The 25,077-nt window shown below is 41.3% G+C and overlaps 1 long non-coding RNA gene and 1 pseudogene across 2 annotated transcripts in view; one reads left to right on the top strand and one right to left on the bottom strand.

Moving 5' to 3' along the window:
* Positions 1–1,566: 1,566 nt before the first annotated feature.
* LOC100461346 (large ribosomal subunit protein eL28-like) lies at positions 1,567–1,989 on the top strand (annotated as a pseudogene).
* Positions 1,990–3,196: 1,207 nt separating this feature from the next.
* LOC129059522 (uncharacterized) overlaps positions 3,197–25,077 on the bottom strand; it is a 45,904-nt gene continuing 24,023 nt past the window's right edge. Inside the window, exons 3-6 of one of the 2 annotated variants that reach the window (XR_010140019.1) lie at positions 13,562–13,675; positions 11,015–11,151; positions 5,785–6,063; positions 3,197–4,259 (exon numbers count right to left, since the gene is read on the bottom strand). This is a non-coding gene — a long non-coding RNA (uncharacterized LOC129059522). The remainder of the gene's footprint in view (positions 4,260–5,784; positions 6,064–11,014; positions 11,152–13,561; positions 13,676–25,077) is intronic. The other variant, XR_008525481.1, reaches the window with a different exon arrangement.

Here is a 25,077-nt window from a genome sequence, read left to right as displayed (position 1 = left end):
AAGAGAAAATAGAATGACTTAACTCCATTTTGCTTCTGTCTTTTCCACTAGAAGAATGACCTTCAGACTGAAAATGCAGATGTGGCTGACAATTGCAGACAAAAAGTGTTCTCTATCAGGCGGGGAGCCCCAGGGTGATTTTCCATAGGCGAGTGCCAACAGTGTGAAGAAAACTGGAAGCCAGAAGCTGGGCAACTACTGTGATGGCCCATACAAGAGGAGATAAGGACACAGTGAGGCAGTCCAGAGGAACAGAGCAAAGGAGGCACAGGGTAGAGGGGCTGAGAGGGCAGAAATGACACAATAACCCACTGCAAAGGCTCTAGAAAAGCGCTGGCTGTGCTGCTTAAGGTGAACTTACAGAAGGAAAGGATTCCACACATCTTTCGTGGAAGCAGAAAGCAAACAGGATGGGGAAGGGGAGAGCAACCACATGAGTCTATTCATGGAGACAGAAAGTGGAGCTGTGTTGGAGACATAGTGAGAATCCGGGTTCATCAGAGTCACAGGTTATTTCCAGGGAAATAGCTGGCTATAAAGGGGCCTTGGAGGAAGGGATAAACACTATGTCTGAAGGGTTTACTACCTGTCAGAAAGTCTCGAATGAGTGCTCCGCACCTGATGAGGATCCAGAGATGAATTAAAAACAAAACAAAACAAAAAACCACACACATATAGAGCTATTCATTTGCCTCCTCATTCTGAGGATACCATGTAATCTGAATATAGAGCTGAAATCTGAAGGAATCAAGAATTTTGTGAATTTTGTTTCGTTTTGTTTTGTGTGGGATTGATTAGTTAACAGTGAAACTGTTGAAAACTGTGGACAGAGCCACCCCTCCTGTCCCTGTGAAAGGCAGGGAATTTGGATTAATTCTTTAATTTCAGGGTGTTAATGCCAGCAAAGAAAGCCTTGTGGTACCACCAGAGCTGATGCTGAGGCTCCCTAAGGCCGACAGGGGGGTCAGGAGAAGGAAGTGACATGTGGGCTGAGAACTTCAGACGAGTAGAGCTTAGCCTGAAGAAATACTCTGCATGTTCGGAGTGTGAAAATTGTATTCAGACCAGGGTGCCTCACTTTAAAGAAAAATGTTGCCAAACTGAATTCTGCCAGATGAGGAATCAAAGATGGCTAGCTAGGAGTTAACTGACGTAGCAGGAAATCTGGTTATCAATTCTGTGTAGCCTTAGAGGAAGAATGTCATCCAATTCTGAGGCAATCTTAGCATGAAGGTCAAGCTCAGAAGCTCTAGACCCAAATATGAGGGTTAAAATTCCGGCCCTACTATGAATTACATTACCTTTTATGTATAATAACATTAATAATAATAACTGCATAGAATTGTTGGGAGGATGAAATGAATTAATACGCATCAAGTGCCTAAAACAGTGCCTGGAACATAGCAGTCACTCAATGCATGTTGGTTATTATTAATATTATTATCCAGTGAATAATAGTTATAATAAAACAGATAGATATATATTGTTATATTAAAGAATGTTTCGGAATTCAAATCGTTGAACAAAATAATCTGTGTTACCTTTTAAATAGCCCCTGAGGCCGCTGTGAGAGGAGCCGCCGCCATGTCTGCGCATCTGCAATGGATGGTCGTGCGGAACTGCTCGTTTCCTGATCAAGAGGAATAGGTAGACAGACAGCACAGAGCCCAGTAACTTGAAGGCCCGCAACTCCTTCCGCTACAAAGGGCTGATTGACCGCAAGACTGTGGGCGTGGAGCCTGCAGCCGACAGCAGAGGTGTGGTGGTCATGAAGCGGAGATCCAGCCAGCGGAAGCCGGCTACCTGCTATGTGCGGAACACCATCAACAAGAATGCTCGCGCCACGCTCAGTCGCATCAGACACATGATACTCAAGAACAAGTAGGCCCTGACCTGCGCATGGCTGCCATCCGCAGGGCCAGCGCCCTGCACAGCCAGAAGCCTGTAATGGTGAAGAGGAAGCGGACCCACCCCACCAAGAGCTCCTGAGCCCCTGCCCCCAAAGCAATAAAAAGTCAGCTGGCTTTCTCAAAAAAAATTATAATAATAAAATAAAATTAAAAATTAAAAAAGTTAAAATGTTTAACCAGAGATTAGAGGATCATCTGGAAGAAGCAAGGGGGAGCTGCTGCCTGCTTTCAGTAGACAGATGAACTGGTTGAGTCTAGTTTTTCTGACTTTCGGAGTATATACATATATATATACACATATATATGTATATATATATGTATATATATATATGGTGACAGGGTCTCGCTCTGTTGCCCAGTTTTGAGTGCATGATCATAGCTCACTGTAACTTCGACCTCCTGAACTCAAGTAATCCTCCTACCTCAGCCTACTGAGTAGCTAGGTCTACAGGTGTGGCCACCACGCCCAGCTAATTCTTTATTTTTTATTTTTATTTTTTGTAGAGGCATGATCTTTCTATGTTGCCCAGGTTGGTCTCAAGCTCCTGGTTTGAAGCGATCCTCCCGCCTCAGCCTCCCAAAGTGGTGGGATTACAGGCATGAGCTACCATGCCCAAGCCCCAGAAGCCCATAATTTCATGTATAAAAATGGATATTTCAGGCCGGGCGCCGTGGCTCACTCCAGTAATCTCAGCACTTTGGGAGGCCGAGGCAGGCGGATCATCTGAGGTCGGGAGTTCGAGACCAGCCTGATCAACATGGAGAAACCCTGTCTCTACTAAAAATACAAATTTAGCCGGGCATGGTGACGCATGCCTGTAATCCCAGCTACTTGAGAGGCTGAGGCAGGAGAATCGCTTGAACCCAGGAGGCAGAGGTTGTGGTGAGCCAAGATCGTGCCATTGCACTCCAGCCTGGGCAACAAGAGCGAAACTCCGTCCCCAAAAAAAAAAAAAAAAAAAAAGGATATTTCAAGTGCTCTTCATTTTGACTAATAGATGTATCACTGGTAGTAAAGTATTTATTAAATGTCCTGTGAAACTTTCCTTTGTCAGGAGGAAATACCTATTTTATAGATTCCCAAAGCCATAGATCTTAAATTAGGACATAGCTGTGTATTTCAATTTATGTTGAGTCCAATCCTAGGGAAAGCTATGGGTTCAGTCTATAAGGCAGAAATAAGAATACAGACTTGTTCACAGGAATTCATTCCAAAATGTGAAATAAAGGAGTTTTAATCTACTGTCGAAACTGACACAAACATTTCTTACACATTTCTTTGTCATTACTGAACTAATTGTACTTTAATTGAGCCAGCAGTGAGCAATAAGAATCCATTAAGAAATACAGTAATATAGTACAGGTTTTTATTTCCTTCAAGAGCTCTCCTCAGAATTCATGGTCTCAGTGAGAATACTGGTAATCTGTGAATTATCTGGGCTCTCAAAATGCAGAAAAGAATCAAAGGAGATTTAGAAAGGAGCATTGGCCCATTTTACTGAAAATTCAGCCAGGCTGATCTGCTCAATGGTTAAAGAGTAACAGCAACTACATTAAACACCAGAATGGTCAGTGTAATTAATGCAATTAAAGTAATTAGTCCTGGCAGCTGTAAGGTCAAATAGAGGTAGCTTTGTAACAACAATCTGCCACTGCAAAATTACTGGCATTTCCAACTAAATTATATTCTCTAAATTGTTGCCTTAATGCTAAATAAATAAAGTTATGCTAATGTTGGGACTGATTACAGATTGAAATTAGCACAATTGCTTGTTATACAGTCTGCTAGGGTTAACATTTTTTAAAAACATAATTAATGGCCTTTGCTTACTGTCTCTGGTTATAGATCCTGCAGCTCATTTGCATTCTTTTGCAATATGCTGACAGTGCTAAATGTCTAAGAAGAAAGATCTCATCTGCAGGCGGAAAATGCGTTTTTCACGTCATCAAGCTAAAACTTGTTATGGTTTCAGGGCAGTGTTAATAACAAAAATGACCAGAAAAAGAATGGATAAGAATGAGGCTAGAATCCGTTTTTCTTTTCAGTCTTGTGATCCAAGCCTTTTCTGGAGTCAATGTGAAATGTAATTGCTCTTTTGACCTCTATCTTCTCTCTCCCCAGGTCTGAGGAAGAGCTGCACTGGTTGATTATTGCAGGAATGAAAGGCACTCTGACCTTGTCGACCGAACGCCTTGCTGCTTTCAATGTTGCCCATTATACTGAAGGCAGGCAACTCCTGGAGAGAGGCGGAATCTACAGGAGAACTGCTCCCCGGGCAACCTGCCAGAAAAGGCTTCATCAGCAGCAGTTCAGACATGACCAAACAGCTCAGGCAGTAAAGGAAACAGCTAGCGGGGAGAAAAACAGAGTATATCAAAATATTGTTAGCACACAGCCTAAAGAGCTCTCAGGCATCTATACTATAGAGGGCCTTTGCGAATACTGCCCAGCATCATCCGCCTGAACTGAACATCGACCTGGGAATATTTGCTGAGGAAGGAAGCAGTAACCAATATAAGTAAAGTCACTGATTTCCTAAAACAGGCAGTTGCTCATTCAAAGGGATTTGTGATAATATTTATATGTAAAGAGGAATGTGGGGTGATTTTCAGCAGAAAGTAGGTTGGGATATTTGGTTGCAATTGCAGCTGGGTGGGTGGTGGCTCAAGCCTGAAATCCCCACACATTGGGAGCCCCAGGTGGGAAGATCACTTGAAGCCAAGAGTTCAAGACCAGCCTGAGCAACAAAGAAAGACTCCTTCTCTACAAAAAATAAAAATAAAAATTAGCCAGGTGAGGTGGTGTGTACCTGTAGTCCTAGCTACTTGGGAGGCTGAGGCAGGAGGATTGCTTGAGCCCAGGATTTGCAGGCCGCAATGAATTATGATTGTACCACTGAACTCCAGCCTGGGAGACAGAGCAGGACCCTGTCTCTAAAAAGAGAAAAAACTTAAATTTAAATTTAAAAGAAAACACAATTGCTCTAGATGATAAATCATTCACTAAAAATCTAGTTTGATTATTTTTAGAATTTCTGGTTGATGTAAGGATCAACCATAATGAGAACATGCTCTCCCTTCAAGCTCTACAGTTAAAAGAGTCTTTGTTTAAAATCAGCTGTGGTTCCTTCACATAACTGCTCATTCTGCTCAAATCAATTCTATTCAACAAAATTTTATCGAGCATTTATTATGTGTCTAATCATTCTGGGAAACATAAATGAGATGTGAAGTGTGCCTATGAGTTAATGAGACTAGCTGACCAAGCAGACACAGAAATGGTGCCATTTGCTTTCTCATTTCATTGTATTCATTGAGAGAGAACACCAGAAGCCTCTGCTATGAGTGAGGCATGGTGTTAGGTTCTTCAGATTCAGACGTCATTTAACTGTTACATTAATTTTTAGGTTCATATTATTAGCCCCACTTTAGAAAGAGTTTACTGTAGTAAAAAAAGACCCTGGAATCCGGAATTAGCCAGACTTGGGTTTGCAAGGGAGAAAAGGTATAATAACTTTCCTCATCCATTGTAAGGGACACTCCTATAACAAAAGAGATTAATGAGACAAAAGCATAGCAAACGTATTCAATCAAAGTTTTACATAACATGGGAACCTTCAGAAAAGAAGACCCAAAGACCCAAGGAAAGCTGTTTATTCTTATGCTTAGATTTAATGAAGAATGGACAAGGCATATGGAAATGTGATTGGACAAAGAGTATGATCTAATGGTAATAGACTGGGAATGGTAGAAGCCCAGCAAGGCCTGTCTGTTTAGATTCTTTTTGGCCTCTCTGTGTAACATTTCTTCCTCCCAGGTATGGTATAGGACCCTTATGGAATGGTAGTCTTCAAGGGAGAAGAGAGGGAGTCACCTTTCTAAGATTTATGGCTTGCTTTGGGGGAGAAGAATTCTGGTTTCTATGGCTCACTAAAAAGAAGTGAGGGACAGCGGAGCAGGAGAAGCTCAGAGAGACCTTGCTTCAGAGGCCTTTCAATCTCCTTTAGTTCAAAGTAGTCAGCATGCCAAAGCACCATACTTTGGATATCGTGTTCTGAGTCCCAGCAGGTTCATACACAATTCTGTTACTACTCAAAATCTCTGCAATCTTGAAAAAATTCTCCATTTCTCTGGATTTTTATTAGTCTTGTTCCTGTAATGAAGGAGACAAGAAGAACTTAAGACCTTTTCCATCTCTATAGTTCTATGAGAAATATTGTTGTACAGTCACACATATCAGATTTTCTGGGACATCCCAATTCCAAATGTTGTGGCCCATCATGCCTGTAAAAATATTTATGCTCATCAAATGCGGAATTCAAGAAGCATAATCACCCTCTCTAAAAATAAAAAGAACTATCAGAGTTAGGAAAAGAATAATGAATAAAGGCTAGGGAGAATGGCATTACAAGATAATTTTCAAAAGAAGGGTGAAATCACAACCCTCATACAGATATAAAAATGAACATGTTAAAGATTTGATACTAGCCATTAATCAAAGACGGAATGCGGAAGATATTATAACCGGTTCAAGAGAATGTGAAGAGACATATTTAAAGATCAGGAGTATTGAAATTAGCATGCAAATGGAATAAAACCAGTTTTTCCAGGGGTAGGGGGAGGAAGTCAATTGAACCTATATTAGACAGGGCAGAATGTGCATGTCTATCAGTTACCTACAAGATACAGGGTTGTAAGATAACTCAAAGACAATGAAAGGCTAGAATCAGATAATAGGAAGGGTGTACTGTACCAGATGATGCATAGTTTCCCATTGAAGCAGTTTTTTTTTTCTGCAATGAAAATAGCTTTGATGGGGTTCAGAAACCATTCCCCCAAAATATGACATCTTGCATACTAAGTATTTTAATCTGAAGGAATGTGAGAAGACGGCAGAAACAGGAAGGTCTATCTGACCTTCTCCCACCCTTCCTTCCTGAAGGAAGGAAGGTCAAAAAACCTAGAAAGGATTTTTTTATCTTTCCCTGAAGCAGAACATAAGACCCGCATGTGAGAGGCTGCCTCCTATGCCTGGAGGAAAGGAACATCCTTATCTCTGAAGACACAGGGATACAGAGAAGAATCTAAGAAAACAGGCCTCGCTAAGTCTCCCTAGTATATTATCATCATCAGATCATACTTTTTAATCCAATCATACTTCTCTGCAATTATCTACGTATTAAATCCAGCATAAAAAATACACAGGTTTACCTGTTTCTTCAGGTCTTCATTACCTTAGGAAGGCTCTCACGTCACATAAAACTCAAATAAATTTATTTATTTTTCTCTTGTTGGTCCATCTTTTGTTATAGGGATCTTAGCCATGAACCTAGCAATGAGTGAGGAAAAGATATTTTTGCTCCCCTACAGCTTCATGTGGAATACAGCATTTCATTGTAATTTCTGATTTTTCAATGGATATCTAGGAAAAAATGTCAGTGGGGGCCTGGGTGTGAACAAAAATCACCTGAGATACTTTCAAAATAGAATCACACCCCCTTTGACCTGCATCAAGCCATCTAATAAATGCACTAAACAAATAGAGGACCTGTTCAACTGCTTTTTGAGGTTGAAATTCAGATTTGAGGGGACCTAGAAATTCAGCTATGTGCAGTCTTTATAGATACAGTAACACTTCCTGATCCTTTAAGGAATCTTTTGTGATTTTCTTGATGTGGTTTAAGAGTCATGAAACTGTTAAGAGTTTGGTTCACCAAGGGCTAAGAACCAATGTGCACATTGCAGGGACAGGAAGGTCAAAAGGAAAAAATGGGAACTAGAGAAATAAAAATAGGGAAGAATAGGATAAGGAAGACTAGAAATAGAGACTAAGAGGGGAATCAGCTGGTGCACTGGCATGCCAAGGATGCCTCCCTGATAGAACTACTTTGTTAATAAAAATACCATTTTAAACCCATGCCCATAAAGAGTAGGAGTAAAAAGAAGCTTTATTTCTAAAGCTCTGCTGCTGCCTCCACTGGAAATCTAATGTGGTCTTTTTTTTTTCTAACTTTTCAGGGCATATGTGTTCTAGTTCCATTATAATGGTGGAAAATGCTCTCATACACACTGTTCCTGCAGTTTTATACTTTGGCTTTATTTTCCTCTCTTCTACACTTCTCTCCCTCCACAAAAATTGAAAATACATAAAATGATAAGTTGAAAGCCCAAATTGAAGTCTTTTTAAATTTTAATTTATTTTTTTAAAACCACAACGTTATAAGTAGACTGGACTAAGGGAAATATAATTATTTATAGCTATGAAAGGGGAATTTATGGAAACGCCAATTCAGGCTTAGCTCAGCAACTAAAATGAAATGTGAAAAAGAAAATAAAAGTGGAGAACTCTTCGGAGGTTCTAGGACGATTGTGAGAATCACCAGAGATTGATAATGCAGATGGAGGAAAGAAGGCCTCCAGAGGGTCAGGGTGTAATAGACATTCTATTTAGTGAAGCTTTATAACCCTTCAAGATACTAATCTGGAATTGCTTTTGAAAGAAACAAGGTAATGGGGTTCAGGACATGCTGCCCCCCAAATATGGCATCATGGCATTTGAGAAAACAGCAGAAGCAGAAAAGCCATTCTCCTTTTCCCCTCACTCTTCTTCCATGGAGCAGTGCATGAAACCCTCATTCAAAAAATATCCTTTCAAACACAGAGAAAAGGACCATCCTTACCTCTGAGGACACGGGGACACAGAGAAGAATATGAACAAACAGATCTTGCTTAATTCCCCCTTAATTCTTAATTTTTATTACCATTAGATCATGCCCTTTTGTTGTCCAATCACACTTAATCAAACCTCAGCATAAAAATCTCCAAGTTTGTCTATTTCTTTGGGCCTTCATTTCTTTATGAATGCTCTCATGTCAATAAAACTTACATTAAATAAATGTGTATGCTTTTCTCTTGTTAATCCGTCTTTTGCTATTAGGGCCCAAGCCATGAACTTAATGATAGATTAAAAAAAAAAGTTATTTCTTTTCCCCTCCAAAGGTAACTCTCTTACATTCAAACACATCAACTCAAGATGGGAGGCAATTTTATCTTGACTAAATCCTTCTGGAACTAAGGACACCAGCAAAGGAAGAAAGGCCCTATGGCTTTTCTACATGACATAGAGCAGATGGTCAGCAAACTCCCTGTGGGCAGTGAATTCACTGTGCTTGGACAAGTCAAAAAAGGTTAAACCAACTAACACCATGAAACAAATGAAAGAATGCTACTTGAGTCTTTGTGAAGTCAAAGTTTCAAATAAATTGTTCAGTCCAACAGAATAGTTGCTTTCTTTTCATTGTTTTAACCTGAGGGAAGAAGAAAAATAAATCAATGTCAGATTTTTTTTTGAAACCGCCACTGGTAGCTGGGCAAAATATATAAAGAAAATGAAAATAATCATTTGCTTGTGGGAAGAGAAAGCCAATAAAATAGAAGCTTCCTTCTAAGAGTACATTGCTAGGGTTCAAGACACATTACACCCAAGATATGGTGCCTTGGCATATTAAATATTTTAAACTGAAAGAATTTGAGAAAATAGTAGAAGCAAGAAAGTATCTCAGACCGTCTCCCACCCTTCTCTTCTGATGCAGGTCCTAAAACCTAGGAAGGATTTTTTAACCTTTCCATGAAGCGGGTCATTAAGACACTCACGTCAGAGTTTCCCTGCCTACACATAAAGGAAAGGAACATCTTTATCTCTGAAGGCATAGGGACATAGAAAAGAATCTGAAGCAGATGTTGCTAAGTTTCCCGCCCCCAAGTTTATTACCATTAGATCATACTTTTTAACCCAATCATACTTCTTCACAACTATCCACTTACTCATCCAGCTTAGCATTAAAACATACACAGGTTGGCCAGGCGTGGTGGCTCACGCCTGTAATCCCAGAACTTTGGGAGGCCGAGGCGGGTGGATCACGAGGTCAGGAGTTCGAGACCAGCCTGACCAACATGGTGAAACCCCGTCTCTACTAAAAATACAAAAATTAGCTGGGTGTGGTGGCATGTGCCTGTAATCCCAGCTACTCAGGAGGCTGAGGCAGGAAAATCTCAGGTTCAAACCTGGGAGGCAGAGGTTGCAGTGAGCCAAGATCATGCCACGGCATTCTAGCCTGGCAACAGAGCAAGACTCCGTCTCAAAAAAAATAAAATAAAATAAAGAGAAAGAGTCCTTGTCTTTTAGAGATGTATACTAAAATACAGTTGTCCCTTGGTGTCCATGGAGAATTCATTCCAAGATGCCCACAGATACCAAAATCACACCACTGCACTCCAGCCTGGGCAACAAAGCAAGACGCTGTCTTTAAAAAAAAAAAAAACACTGGTTTACCTGTTTCTTCAGGTCTTCATTTCCGTATGAAGGCTCCCGTGTCACATAAAACTTGTATTAAATAAGTCTATCCTTTTCTTTAATCCATCTTTCATTATAGAGGTCTCACCATGAACTTAGCAATGGGTGAGGAAATGATATTTTTCCTCTGTCGCAATACATTGGTGTTTTTTGTTGTTGTTGTTGTTGTTGTTTGAGACAGAGTGTCACTCTTGTCACCCAGGCTGGAGTGCAATGGTGCGATCTTGGCTCTTTGCAATCTCCGCCTCCCAGGCTCAAGTGATTCTCCTGCCTCAGCCTCTTGAGTAGCTAGGATTACAGGCATGCACCACCACGCCCAGCTAATTTTGTATTTTTAGTAGAGACAGAGCTTCACCATGTTGGCCAGGCTGGTCTCGAACTCCTGACCTCAGGTGATCCGCCCGCCTCAGCCTCCCAAAGTGCTGGGATTACAGGCGTGATCCACTGCACCCGGCCTCAATACATTGTTTAAAAAGGAAGTTTAGAGATATTTTTTCTCTTCTGCTCTTCCCCAAAAGCTATGAGGTACACAAACTATCAAAATAGGGCTGCTTTCTAGATGTCATGTTTTAAATAGTACTATACACATACGTTCCAAGTTTTTAAAAGCCCATTCAATGTTTTAAATAAAAGCAATTTAAGGAATGGGTAGAGAGTGCACTACTAAATATAGCAACATAATTACTTTCATGTAAATTATCTCCTCTACATAGTGTTAGAACAATGAGAACAAAAAAATGTTTATACTGACAAAATTTGAATAAGTAGAACAGGTGGATTTGGTTCAGAATGTCCATAACTTCTCCATGCATAGACGAAGAGTAGGGAGCCCCTTTAATTTCCTTTGCATTTGGGGAGTTTTCCATGGTGCATTCAGATCATGTGTCCCTGTGTGATCGGATAAGAGAAGGCTAGAATTACTAATGATGAAAGGAGGCAGCACAAGGGCAAGATGCAAAACAGCTCTTCCTTTTCTCACCTCATCTGGATGGATCTGAATTTCAACCATCTCACTTCTTTTTTGTTCTCATAGTGATGGTGGGTCCATTTTCCAAAAGCAGGTTAGAGACATTGCAAACTGAGTTCTACAGATTCTTTTTCTTAAGTGCCATTCAAAGAAGAAATGTGATGTCATTATGCTGACTGGCTATTTCGTTCTGCCTATTTGTATGCACTTCTCAGATAATAAATTGAGGGCAGTTTAAATTAACCCTCACTGGCCAGGTGTCGTGGCTCACGCTGTAATCCCAGCACCTTGGGAGGCCAAGGTGGGTGGATCATTTGAGGCCAGGAGTTCAAGTCCAGCCTGACCAACATGGTGAAACACCATCTCTGCTAAAAATACAAAAAATTAACTGGGCGTGGTAACAGGCGTCTATAATCCCAGCTACTCGGGAGGCTGAGGCAGAAGAATCGTTGGAACCCAGTGGGTGGAGGTTGCAGTGAGCTGAGATCGTACCACTGCACTCCAGCCTGGAAAACAGAGTGCGACTCTGTCTCAAAAAAAAATAATAAAAATAAAAATTAAACATCATTCAGCAAGCATCAGCTATTGTCCAGGTATATGGAAATAATAAACACAGAGGTCTTGTCCTTGAAATAATTTTTTGGAATAGAAAGCTGGAAAGCTGTGATTTAAAAAAAAAAAAAGTTTAATTATCAGAATAATGGGGTATTAAGGTTCAGGAGTAGAAGTGATTTCTAATACCGTGTTGTCTTTTAGGTAAATGCAGGGATTGACCCAGAGCCCTCAGTAGACTGCAATTTAATATTCTCCAGCATAAGTCAACATTTGGAAGTCAGCACTGAGCACTGCACCTGGGAAGCTGAACAGGAGAGTTGTCAGGAGATCACGGATCTCTGGCATGCAAACTAGGCCGTTGGTTAGGCCATTGTTTTACTGCAAGCTTCCAAACGTCTCCAGAAAAGAAAAACTATGCCATTTTACAGAAAATGTGGGAAACAACAGCAGGATCAGCATTTCATTTCATTAATATAGATGGTATGGAGACCAAGCAGAAACGCTCTTGTTTTTAACTCGAGTTCATAATTTATTTAGATTTCTTTAGTTTTTAACTATGTTCCAGTATCCCATTGATGTAGGATATTCTCTTGAACCCTTTATGGGACTCATGACAGGGGTGCCCCATTTACTCAGTCCACTATGCTCCACCCCCGCTGGAGGGAGCACGTAGGTAATGGAGCGTGGGAACCAGCTAGCTGCTTTGGCAACAGCAGATGCAAACTCTGTGCAGGCCCTGCGGTGACGTCCAGGTGGGGGTGCCTGTGACCCTAAGGCCCCAGAGGTGTATTACAATGCTCTCTTAGCTCTGCCACCCACAAACAGCAGAGTGTTATCAGCTCAGTGAGCCTTTTTCCTCATTGCGTGGGGCGGCTGTCCTCCACTAGCAAGGGCAAAGGGCCAGTGTGACAGCCTTTCTGAGTATCCGCATTTGGTGGTTCTGAATTCTTGTCTGGTGCCCAAGAAGAATGAGGTCATGTGGATGAATTGAAGGATGGTGAATGCAGAAAACATTATTGAGTGATGAAAGCAACTCCCAGTGGAGAGGGGAGCTGGAAAGCGGATGGGAAGTGCAGGTTGCTCTCTCCTGAAGTCAAGTTGTCTGTCTGCTTCTCTCCTCCAAAGTCAAGTTGCCTCTCTCCAACATCCAGCCATTGTCCCTGAAGTCAAGTTGCCTCTCCTTGATGTCCAGCTGCTTCTCCTCTCTACCAGCTGAGTTGCAGATCTTTGTAGGCACAGGATGTGAGGCAGGGCGTGGGGTGGCTCATGCCTGTAATCCCAGGACTTTGGGAAGCTGAGGCAGGCAAATCACCTGAGGCCAGGAGTTCAAGTCCAGCCTGGCCAACATGGTGAAACCCTCTCTCTACTAAAAATACAAAAAATTAGCCAGGTGTGGTGACGTGCACCTGTAGTCCCAGATACTCAGGAGGCTGAGGCAGGAGAATTGCTTGAATCCGGGAGGTGGAGGTTTCAGTGAACCAAGATTGTGACAGTGCACTCCAGCCTTGGTGACAGAACAAGACTCCATCTCAAAAAAAAAAAAAAAAAAAAAGACACTATTCAGAAAGAACCAATCAGGAGAGAGGTGGCAAACAGGGACAGAAGTTCTCACTTTGGACCGTGGGTTTCAGGCTTTTCAGCTTGAAGGTGGGGCGAACCTGCCCATGTTTGCCTAGAGTTTCTCTGCCTCCTGCCTCTATCACCATAAAATACTCTTATACAATGAAAAGAATACAGGAATATAGAAAGAAGAAAAACTATTTTGTGTTGACTTACCTAGGAAAATGTTAAAGGCGGCTTGGATGTATGCAGCACTCAATTGGCTGACCTGACTGGGAAAGGCTTAGTATAGCCTTTCATCTATTGCCTGCTGCCCTTTTGGGTCAGGTTCTTCCCTGGGGTGAAGAAGAGATCTAGAGTGAGCAACAACACCCCAAACATGAAGTCACATTGCTCCAGGTCACCCAGAAACACAGTAACTCTGAGTTGACTACGAACATACTCTTGCTTCCCTAGGCCAGCCCATGGTGGTTAAGCTTTGTTTGGTAGTGAAATCTCTCAGGCTGTATGACATCCTGGGCCTTGTCCCACACAGAGAGCAAAAGGAACTGTGAAATAGTGACAGTCTCATTAAGAGAATGGTGTTTTTCCAGTGGAACATCAGTCACCACTAAATAATTGTTATAAAGGAAATGTAGCTCCTACAATGGGGAAATTCTTTCAGGACCAGTCCAAAGGTGAGAGTATATGAGCAATAATCTAAAAATGAGAATGCAATTATGAAAGAATCTCTCCCACCCCCAATCCCACCCTCCCACATTCTAAATGTTTTCTTTCCCCCAAAAAAACTTCAGAACAGTGGTCCCCAACCTTTTTGGGAACAGGGACCAGTTTTTCAAAAGACAGTTTTTCCACAGATGGGAAGGTGAGGGTGGAGGGTTGGGTTGGGGTTATCAGGCATTAGATACTCATGAGGAGCATGCAACCTAGATCCTTTGCATTCACAGTTCACGATAGGATTCACGCTCCTATGAGAATCTAATGCCGTGGCTGACCTGACAGGAGGCTGAGCTCAGGTAGCAATGCTCCCTTCCCCTCACCTCCTGCTGTGAGGCCCGGTACCAGTCTGCCGCCTGGGGGTTGGGGATCCCTGCATTAGAACACAGTCTAAATTAAGACAAACACACGAATAAAAGCAGCATCATACCACCACCTGCAAAGTCATTTTTCAGCCACAAACCCACATCCCATTGAGCCCAAAATGCAGGGGTGGGGGGTTGCAGAGGAGGTGAAATGGTTAAGAGCAGGAAAGGCAGATAATACCTAAACTTCTGATAGGAATGATGGTGCTTTCATTGAGATAGGAACTCTGGATGAAGACTAGGTTTGGATAAGAAAGACTGTAATGAGGAAGAATCGAGAGAGAGAGAGAAACACCCTGAAAATAGAGAAATGGAAACAAATGATAAAACCAAAACTGAGAGAAAACAATAAGGAACTGATGAGTGCATACAGGTTGAATGGTTAATCCTAAAGAAAAAAGAACACTGATTCCTGTGCATTACGAAACTCCTTACTCTAAGCTAGAAAACGCCTTCTCTTAAACTAAGGGACTAACATTTGTTAGTGGCTTTGCATGTAGCTAGCACTGTGCTTCAGCACTTTCTTGTACAGTTGACCCTTGAACAGCATGAGTTTGAACTTTGCAAGTCCACTTATACATGGATATTTTTTCTGCTTCTACCACCCCTGAGACAGCAAGACCAACCCCTCCTCTTCATTCTCCTCCTCAGCCTACTCAGTGTGAAGATGGCAAGGATAAAGAGCTTTATGATGATTCATTTCCACTTAATGAATAGTAAATACATTTTATCTTCCTTATGATTTTCTTAATGTTTGCTTTTCTCTAACTTACATCATTGTAAGAATACAGTATATAATACATATAACATACAGAATGTGTTAATCACCTGCTTATGTTATAAGTAAGGATTCCAGTCAATAGCTGACTATTAGTAAATTTTGGGAGGAATCAAAAGTCATATGAGGATTTTTAACTGGGCAGGGTTTGACACCCCATCCCCCAAGTTGTTCAAGTGTCAACTGTACATTTGGAAACTGTTTTTAAAAAAGAGCAGGTTATCAAATGATAGTTTTTATTTTCTATGTGTCTACACTGATGTTTTAAAAATAGAGAGTGAGATTAAGAAGATGGTTACATTTGGGAGTATGCTTTGGGGAAGGTGAAAGGAAAATGACTAGAGATAAATAAAAAGAATGCCAAGTGGTATTCAGTGTTCAAAGCTGGATATGCATGGGTCAATGTCTTAATTTTTTTTAGACTAACTAAATATCATGTTGACATATTCCAGGGTATATAGCAATTAGAATGGAAGAAAATTGCTTTCTTTGTTCTTAAAATAATTTTATCCTTAAAAAGCTAAACTCAAGGCCAGGCGCGGTGGCTCACGCCTGTAATTCCAACACTTTGGGAGACTAAGGCGGGCAGATCACGAGGTCAAGAGATCAAGACCATCCTGGCCAGCACAGTGAAACCCCATCTCTACTAAAAATACAAAAACTTCATGGTGGCTCATGCCTGTAATCCCAGCACTTCGGGAGGCCGAGGCGGGTGGATCACGAGATCAAGAGATTGAGACCATTCTGGCCAACATGGTGAAACCCCGCCTCTACTAAAAATACAAAAAATTAGCCGGGCGTGGTGGTGGGCACCTGTAGTCCCAGCTACTCAGGAGGCTGAGGCAGGAGAATCACTTGAACCCGGGAGGCGGAGGTTGCATTGAGCTGAGATTGCACCACTGCACTCCAGCCTGATGACAGAGTGAGACTCCATCTCAAAAAGCAACAACAACAACAAAAATTTAGCTGGGCCTGGTGGCGCATGCCTGTAGTCCCAGCTACTCGGGAGTCTGAGGCAGGAGAATTGCTTGAACCTGGGAGGCAGAGGTTGCAGTGAGCCGAGATCATGCCACTGCACTCCAGCCAGCCTGGCCACAGAGTGAGACTCTGTCTAAAAAAAAAAATAAAATAAAAAAAAAAGCTAAATTCAAAGAACTGAAAAAACAAAACAGAAGTAGTTAGCAAACTTCTGAGTCATTGCTTGAAAGTATGGCGGATTCTGAAATAGGTATCCTTCTCGGGTCAATAGGTTAAAGCCCAGTCTGTGTTAGATTGGTTCAGATACCCTGCAGTATTCCCAAGGGTTTGATTCTAAAACTTAGCAATACTAGAAGATACAATTATTACACAACTCCATGAGCTCTGATAACTAAAGCGTTTTGTGAATCTCTGACAGGTAAGGTGCTAGTGAATAAAAGCAATGTAGTCAGATTTCCTGAAAATGTTACATATTCCTGCAAAATTAGTTTTACAATAAGCACTCTTGTAATAGCCAATCGGGCAAATAGGCTTATTCAATTTAACAAACATTTACTAGGCACACCTGAGTGGGAAGCACAATGCTAGACAAAGCATTACCCCCTACAGGGGGTAACCTTCATGGAGGGCTTACTATGCACCAAGTACTGTTCCAAGTTCTCCACGTGTGTCCATCTCAATAAGTGCTTAAAACAACCTTATGAAATAGGTCTAATCCCAAGTGTACAGAAACGGAAACTGAGGTGTGCTGGTCAGTCTCTGCTTTTCTGAGGCTCAGGGCAGTGAAAGGCACACTTAGAGGAAGAGCAATCTGTCTCTCCTTGTTTATCCCACACTCACTGCAAAAGCGTTAGTGAGGAGAGGGAGCTCAGAAGTTGCCAGAGAAAAAAAGTGAACTCTTACATAAAGTCTAGATGTTGAGAAAATGGACCAATTCTTATTATTGTATCATATTAAATCATATCATATCATATCAGATTATCTCTTTTTTTTTGTTGTTTTGTTTTTTACTTCTTTTGAGACAATGTCTTGCTCTGTCACTTGGGCTGGAGTGCAGTGATGTGAACACGGCTCATTGCAGCCTCAATCTCCCAGGCTCAAGCAATCCTCCTGCCTCAGTCTTCTCAGTGGCTGAGGCCACAGGTGTGCACCACAACAGCTGGCTATTATTTTTTTTTTCTGTAGAGATGAGGTCTCGTCATGTTGCCCAAGCTTGTGTTGAACTCCTGGGCTCAAGCAGTCCTCCTGCCTTGGCCTCCCAAAGTGCTGGGATGAGAAGCATGAGTTACTTCACCTGGCTAAGATTATCTTGATTGTCATAAAGATATATTTAGAAGTGTCACAAGCAGTCTTGGAAAAAAATTGTCTTCTTAACTATATTAGTTAATGGGTAGCTGCTACACATAATGTAATCTTTGTTTTAACCTTAAATGTTTGATGGTAGTGTGAGTGCTTCTGATGAGGATATGGGAGTGAATGTGTAAAAAGCATGTGATCAGCTGGGCGCGGTAGCTCACGCCTGTAATCCCAGCACTTTGGGAGGCCAAGGCAGGCGGATCACGAGGTCAGGAGATCGAGACCATCCTGGCTAACACGGTGAAACCCTGTGTCTACTAAAAATACAAAAAATTAGCCGGGCGTGGTGGTGGGCGCCTGTAGTCTCAGCTACCGGGAGGCTGAGGCAGGAGAATGGCATGAACCCAGGAGGCGGAGCTTGCAAGTGAGCTGAGACAGCGCCACTGCACTCTTGGCCTGGGTGACAGAGGGAGACTCTGTCTCAAAAAAAAAAAAGCATGTGATCATCCACATTTTATCTCAGGCTCCTTAAAAAGAGGAAAAGGAACTTATGTCTACTAAAAAATATTGTGTGTGAATGTCCTACAAGAGTTCTAGGAGTTACTCTACTATCAAGATATTTAGGAATTTGTCCATATTGAACAACATTCCTTCCTTAAAATATCTGGCTATCATTCCATAGCATTGTTGATTTCAGATTATTTAAACTCCATCAAAAACATATCGGCTACCACTTGCAGCCTCAAGAGTATACAGTTGTCCCTCAGTATCTATGTGGAATTGTACCAAAATCTGCAGATGCTCGGTCCCTTGCACAGAATAACCTAGTATTTGCATATAACTTACACACGTTCTCTCATATACTTTAAGTTATCTCTGGATCACTTATAATACTTAATACAATGCCTATACATCATCACATTCACGTGAATTCAACACAATGCTCGGCGGGTGGCAAATTCAACTTTTGCTTCTGGCAACTTTGTGGGTCTTTTTTCCCCCAACATTTTCAACCCGAGGTTGATTAAATCCATGGATGTGGAACTCAGGAATGTGGAGGACCAACTGCATACACAGATGTTACACCATTTGTAGAGAAAAGCTTGTACATTTTCAAAAAGTATTTGTGGTTAGTTTATTAACATTATTTAAATAGTAACACAACCAGAGTTGATTTGCTGCCACTACCTTGGAAATATTTAAACATGATTAAAACTAAGCTACACATTCTAGTTTTATCTCTAAAATTAATGCTTTTAGGCTCAATTTATGCCTGTCAACAAGTAATGATCATAGATGTGAGCTGGCTCATAATCCAGAGGTACTAGGTTACAATGTGTTACCATGGAAACTGTGTTTTATTGCATTCTGTCTTCTTGATTTAAGGCATTTGACAATCATAGCAACCGTTTGCCAGTCTTCTCACATCATAAAAAATTCAAAAACACAAACAACCAATAGAAAAAAAAAAAAGAAAAAAAGAAGGAATATCCTCTGCTGTTCTCGGACCCCTCTAGAAACATAAAAAGGAAATGACAGCCTTATATTTAACATGAACCTTTTGTGAATAGTTTATCTCTTAGAAAGTCTAAACGTGTTGGAAAATTCAATCAGTGGTTAGTCATCGAATGGACCTGTCTGCCTATGGTTCATTTTGTTTATTGCATCATATATCTTTTATGATGACTGGGACTTTAGCCTGAAACAGCATTTTCTTTAACAAGGACCGTGTTTCCTTTTAACGTTGTTTATTGCATCTGAAACATTACTCTTTGAAATCATGGCACATTTTCCATCGAGCAAAGGTCTGCAACCGAATCTTGCATGAATGTGTTTATTCAGGAGCTAGAGCAGAGGGGGGGGGAAAAAACGCCTCATCCAGTTCATGTAACATTAATCACTTTGCCAGTGTTCAGCTGAGGTCATTGCCACATTCCTAGCAGTATTAAGGCAAGTCAAGATTAATCACGTACATTAAACCTTGGAAGGGGAACACGTGAAAGGGATCTCAAATTAGACATGTCTTAAAAGACAGAGAAGGGACTGTAGCTAAATGGGTTTACCTTGCTGCAGTCTGTCTTGGATATAACTTGCTCGCTTTTACCACATGTAGTCATACAACTGCTATGAATCTGTAGGCCTTTTCCCTATTTCTGAAAGCTTATAAGTCAAATTTAAGGTCTTTCTGAGCATTCAAAATAAAGACTCATTCACCAAACATTTTTTAGTACATACTAAACACCAGGCACCTGCTAGGAGCTGTCCATGCCAAGATGAATGAGACATAGCCCTCCCTCTCTCTGCCTCCTCCCTAAGTGCACAACCCAACCAGGACCACTAATACCACTAATACCATGTGCACAGGGAACATGATTTTGTGTGAGTACAGAAGGGAGAATGGCTGATTGTGATGGGAAATCAGAAAACACTGCAGTTAACTTTAGACAGGGAGAAAGATAAGAAAAGCAATCTAGACATAGGAAACAACATAAAGCCTTAGTGAGTGTTCACAGACTAACGAGTAATCTGTTGGGGCTAGGGCAGAAAGCAAGATTGTGTAGGAGAGCTGGAAGGAGTGGTAGAAGATGAGATTGTACAGTAACTTGGAGCCAGATTGCAAAAGTCTTTGAATATGTACTTTATTCTAAAAGGAATGAGAAAACCGTGAAGAATTTAAAGCAGAAAAGTTAGAATAATCAGATTGTATTGGAAAATGATTATTTGGGGGCAAGGGCAGGTTGGATGGCAGATTAGTTGGTAAGAAACTAGAATAACTGTCTCCAAAGTGGAAGAGAGTACAAGTCATCCAGAAAAGCAGTGATAACAGCTTAAACCCATAGAGTGGAGAGAAACACTGTGGAGCCAGATGTGACAGAACTAGTCAATAGAGTTCCTGAAGGGAGCAAGAGGGTGGACGGTGGAGCAAAAGAAATCTAAGAAGATGCCAAGGGATTTGGTTGTGTCAAATAAGCAGATGATAATGCCATGGACCAAGGCATGGAAGGTCATGGGAATGGTGATTTCTGTTAGGATGTTATGGCACTCATGAGTGACAACAGGGCTGGATACATTGATTTGGGGATCATCAACTTATACTTGATTGTTTAAGTCATAGAGGAAGATAAGACTATCAAAGGCAAAAAAGTAGAAAAAGAAGGAGAGAGAGTACAGGGAATATTTTATGGGAGAAAAACTATTTCCCATTTTTTGTGATAGTTTTTACATTAAGGAAAACATTAGAGGCTTGAGGAATTTTTGTTTTTTTTTCTATTTACAAAGTAAACTTGGCACATAGAATAATAATTTCTTAAAGACAAAATTTGAGAATAAATATTATATTGAAAATATATTCTATCGGTTGCTTATATAAAATACAATCTGTATTTAAGATGCTAATGGGCTCATATTTATACAGTAATGTTTCTCATAAGAGGCTAACATTATTTTGAACCATTGCAGCTTTAAATGTTCATAATATGCATATTTAAATATGTGCTTATATTGTAGGTGACAGATTTATACACTTCCCATGTCAACCATCATACACTTTCATTAAAGATTTATTTATTTTTAAAAATACATTTTGTACTCTCATAAAAAGAGGAAATTAAATCATAAAAATACACACAAAGTTAGTGTTTACAGTCTAACTACTACTCACGCAAGAACCATCTGAGTCAGTGTTGTCTTTCCCCAGTTGAGTGTGGAGAGAAGGCCCAGGTTAAGAGCTTAGTCTCTACTGATGGAGATTTGAATTGCAATGACTGAATTTTCATTTAAACCTAATATAACAGATGTGAAGTACAAAAGTATCATCTTCTAATAGAGCAGAAGACTGAAATCATATTCATCCATGCTTTGCCTTATCTTTGTTAGTACTGAAAATTAAGAACTGTTAATCATCCAGTAGCAAGAAACCATTGGAAAAATAATAATTTTATGTTAAATTCAGAAGGAAGATTTATACTTTTCAATGAGTTTTCTGTGAACTCATACAATAATTCATTCATTCATAAGTACTTACCAAGCAGCCATAATGTGCCAGATGCTATGAGTGGATAGAAGTTGGTGACACGCCTGTAATCCCAGCACTTTGGGAGGCTGAGGAGGGCAGATCACGAGGTCAGGAGTTGGAGACCAGGCTGACCAACATGATGAAACCCCGCCTCTATTAAAAATACAAAAATTAGCCGGGCATGGTGGCGTGCGCCTGTAATCCCAGCTACTCGGGAGGCTGAGGCAGGAGAATCGCTTGAACCCGGGAGGCAGAGGTTTCAGTGAGCTGAGATCATGCCACTGCACTCCAACCTGGGTGACAGAGCGAGACTCTGTCTCAAAAACAAACAACAAACAAACAAACAAACAAAAAAGAGAAGATGGTGACACAGTCCTTGCACTCAAAGAGTGAATACTCTACCCTTTGGGAAAGGATAAGATAAATTCTTAGGTTGCCATTGTGATTGGCTGGACACACTGTGTTTTGCACAACTCCAGGGGGATCCATTTACATATAGATTACAATGTAGCCCCAAAGAGACTCTAACCCTGCCTTAAACCAATTGGCATACCCATCTCCCTGGCTACAATGAAGAGCTCAGGGATTAATGTGTGACCCAATCAGAGCCAATGAGATGTGAAGAGATGTTTGCTGAGACTTTGGGAAAAAGAAGCTCCCTCAATCTTCCTGAGAGCTCCCAAAAGGAGATCATGGTTAATGTGGTGTAAGGATGTGAAATCAGAAATTGCTTTGGGTGTTCTGCAACCAGAAGTTATGAGTTTGGAGTTGTTGAGGTCTATCATGTGGAACCTGAAGAGGAAGGCAGAAACAAGACAGGCAGAATGGAGGGAAGGAGCACTCAGCCCCTTAGCGACATCACAGGAGCAGTAGGTCAAGTCTCCTCCAAAGTCAAAACTATTTTGGCTGGGCTTGGTGGCTCACGCCTGTAATCCCAGCACTTTGGGAGGCCAAGGCAGGCGGATCACGAGGTCAGGAGATTGAGACCATCCTGGCTAACACGGTGAAACCCCGTCTCTACTAAAAATACAAAAAATTAGCCGGTTGTGGTGGCACGTGCCTGTAGTCCCAGGTACTGGTGATGCTGAGGGAGGAGAATCACTTAAACCTGGGAGGCAGAGGTTGCAGTGGGCCAAGATCGTGCCACTGCACTCCAGCCTGGGTGACAGAGCAAGACTCCGTCTCAAAAAGAAAAAACAACAACAAAAACAAAAAACAAAATCAGAACTATTTCATGTGCATGAGCCCTTTTTTGCTTAAGCCAGACTGAGTGGAATTTCTGGTCAGAATTGTGAGAATGCTGACATAGTCACCAAATTAACACTTTCCCTGTATCTAATTTTTGTGCCTATTCAGGTATCTATTGGTCTGTGTTCTTCCAGATGTATATTTCAGCTTAGGGTGAAATAGATTCAAGTGGAGTCAATGAGAGAATGGATAAGCTCATCTTTGAGAGCTTAACCTAAGCACAGAGGTAGAGCCAACTTTCTAATCCATCAATTCTCATTCAACCTGATTTAGAGATGAAGACAAAGAAAATGGATATTAAAAAGAAGTATTTAACATTCAAAGCTAACCTCCCAAGCTGTCTTGACACTATCTTTCTAGAATTGGAGGCTTTTTGTTTTTAATGTCCTCAATAACACAAAAGAAAGTGCTCAGCATTTGTGTGATCCTTAATAAAGATTTGCTTTAAAATTTTTGTTTTAATTGTAGTAAGATATACATAATATACAATTTACCATTTTGACCATTTTTAAGTGTACCATTCTGTGGCATTAGTACATTCACAATGTTGTGCAACCATCCATCCATCTCCATTACTTTTTCATCATTTCAACCTGAAACTCTGTACCCACAAAACAGTAAACAGGCCAGGCGCGGTGGCTCACACCTGTAATCCCAGCACATTGGGAAGCTGAGGCAGGTGGATCACAAGGTCAGGAGTTCAAGACCAGCCTGGCCAAGATGGTGAAACCCTATCTCTACTAAAAATACAAAAAAATTTTCCAGGTGTGGTGGTGGGCACCTGTAATCCCAGCTACTCGGCAGGCTGAGGCAGAGAATTGCTTGAACCCAGGAGGCAGAGGTTGCAGTGAGCCAAGATCGTGCCACTGCATTCCAGCCTGGGGGATAGATTGAGACTCCATCTCAAAAAAGAATAAATACATAAAATAAAAATAAATAAATAAAATAAATAATAACTCCTCTTTCCCCCTCCCCTCAGCCTCTAGTAACCTCTATTTGCCATTCTATCTCTAAGAATTTGCCTATTTTAGGTATATCACATACTGGAATTATACAATATTTGTTCTTTTATGTCTTATTTTACTTAGCATAATGTTTTCAAGGTTAATTCATGATGTAGCATTAAGATTCATTTTCAGGGCCGGATGTGGTGGCTCACACCAGTAATCCCAGCAGTTTAGGAGGCCAAGGCGGGCGGATCACCTGAGCTCAGAAGTTTGACACCAGCCTGGCCAACATGGCAAAACCCCATCTCTACTAAAAATACAAAAATTAGTTGGGTGTGGTGGTGTGCACCTGTAATCCCAGCTACATAGGAGGCTGAGCCAAGAGAATTGCTTGAACCCGGGAGGCGGAAGTTGCAGTGAGCAGAGATCTCGCCATTGCACTCCAGCCTGGGTGGGATAGCAAGACTCTGTCTCAAAAAAAAAAAAAAAAGAAAAAGATTCATTTTTAGCCAAGTGCAGTGGCTCACGCCTGTAATCCCAACACTTTGGGAGGCCAAGGCGGGAGGATCATTTGAGGTTGGGAGTTTGAGACCAGCCATAGCCAACATGATGAAACCCTGTCTCTACTAAAAATACAAAAATTAGCCAGGCGTGGTGATGGGCATCTGTAATCCCAGCTACGCCAGAGGATGAACCAGGAGAATCACTTGAACCAGGGAAGCTGAGGTTGCAATGAGTTGAGATAGTGCCCCTGCATTCCCGCCTGGGCAACAGAGCAAGTCTCCATCTCAAAAAAAAAAAGAAAAAAGAAGAAGATGCATTTTAAAACGTATTTGCCGCCCCCCGCCCCAACCATGTTTAATTTCTGCTATTCAAAAAATAATACACAGTGCCGGCCAGGCACGGTGGCTCACGCCTATAATCCTAGCATTTTAGGAGGCCGAAGCAGGAGGATCACCTGAGGTCAGGAGTTTGAGACCAGCCTGGCCAACATGGTTAAAACCCACCTCTACTCAAAATACAAAAATTAGCTGAGCATGGTAGTGGGCGCCTGTAATCCCAGCTACTTGGGAGGCTGCGGCAAGCTAATCGCTTGAACCCCAGAGGCAGAGGTTGCAGTGAGCTGAGATTGCACCATTGCACTCCAGCCTGGGCAACAAGAGCAAAACTCTATCTCAAAAATAATAATAATATGTAAATATTGTTGTTGTTTTTAATTATAACATTATAACATGCTCAGGAGCTGTATTAGTCAGGGTTCTCTAGAGGGACAGAACTAATAGGACATATGTATGTAAAGGGAAGTTTATTTAGTAGTATTAACTCACACAATCACAAGGTCCCACAATAGGCTGTCTGCAAGCTGAGTAGCAAGGTAGCCAGTCCAA

Source organism: Pongo abelii, chromosome 4 (assembly GCF_028885655.2).
Source record: "Pongo abelii isolate AG06213 chromosome 4, NHGRI_mPonAbe1-v2.0_pri, whole genome shotgun sequence".
Taxonomy (NCBI): Eukaryota; Metazoa; Chordata; class Mammalia; order Primates; family Hominidae; genus Pongo; species Pongo abelii.
Note: the sequence above shows the minus strand (reverse complement) of the source record. Positions and strands in the feature narration are given on the sequence as shown.